At 51.6% G+C, this 731-nt stretch overlaps 1 long non-coding RNA gene across 1 annotated transcript; it reads right to left on the bottom strand.

The window, feature by feature from the left end:
- Window positions 1–385, bottom strand: LOC122545468. The gene is made up of 2 exons (XR_006310548.1): window positions 234–385; window positions 1–156 (listed from the first exon to the last, which is right to left on the bottom strand). It is a non-coding gene; the product is annotated as an uncharacterized LOC122545468 (long non-coding RNA).
- Between the last annotated feature and the right edge of the window lie 346 nt (window positions 386–731).

Here is a 731-nt window from a genome sequence, read left to right as displayed (position 1 = left end):
AGGACATGAATCACTGCTTTATTGACTATTCCAGTCACCAGTTGAAGGGTGTTTGCTTGCATCTCCTGTACAGGAACAAGGCCAGCAATGAAGCAGAGATCAGACAGACAGCTGTCACAGTCAGGACTACTATCACACCCAGCTCAGACTCCACACCTACAAAACAAGGAGAAACCAATGGTTACTGAGGGAAAACAGGGACAGAAAGGGAAACTAGCAGGTAGCCAACTCACCGCTTGGAGACCTCTCCTGCATCCTTCCATCACCCTCAGTCAGGGGCTGAGTTGCCAGGTTGTTCAGCTCAGTATCCAGAATGATCAGGGGGCCAAGTGAGGCCTCCCCCTCCCACTTCAATCCAGCCTAACTCTCTGCAACATCAAACATTCCAGTCAGTCAGAGAGGGGGGAGTGGGGTGGGGATCCCCAACATCTAGAGGGTCAACATCCTACCAGCTTCAGGGCCAAGGTCTCTCCTTCCTCTGAAAGGGAACAGCATCTCCCTTGTGCTCCCACAGTTCCCCACATGGCAACAGGCACAAATGTCACTGTCTGACTCCTCCAATGGGGTCCAGCTAAACAAGAGAAACAGCCCATCAACCACATGGTGCATCACCTCTCCCAACAACAACATCCCTGAGGGACAGGGAGAGGGAACTTACATATTCTGCAGCTTCTGGAAAGTACAAGCTTTGTTCCTGGAATCTCCCTGATCCACTGCAGCAACTCTCAGGT

Source organism: Chiloscyllium plagiosum, unplaced genomic scaffold (assembly GCF_004010195.1).
Source record: "Chiloscyllium plagiosum isolate BGI_BamShark_2017 unplaced genomic scaffold, ASM401019v2 scaf_75000, whole genome shotgun sequence".
NCBI classification, from domain to species: domain Eukaryota; kingdom Metazoa; phylum Chordata; class Chondrichthyes; order Orectolobiformes; family Hemiscylliidae; genus Chiloscyllium; species Chiloscyllium plagiosum.
The sequence above is the reverse complement of the archived record's forward strand: the minus strand, read 5'-3'. Positions and strand labels throughout refer to the sequence as shown.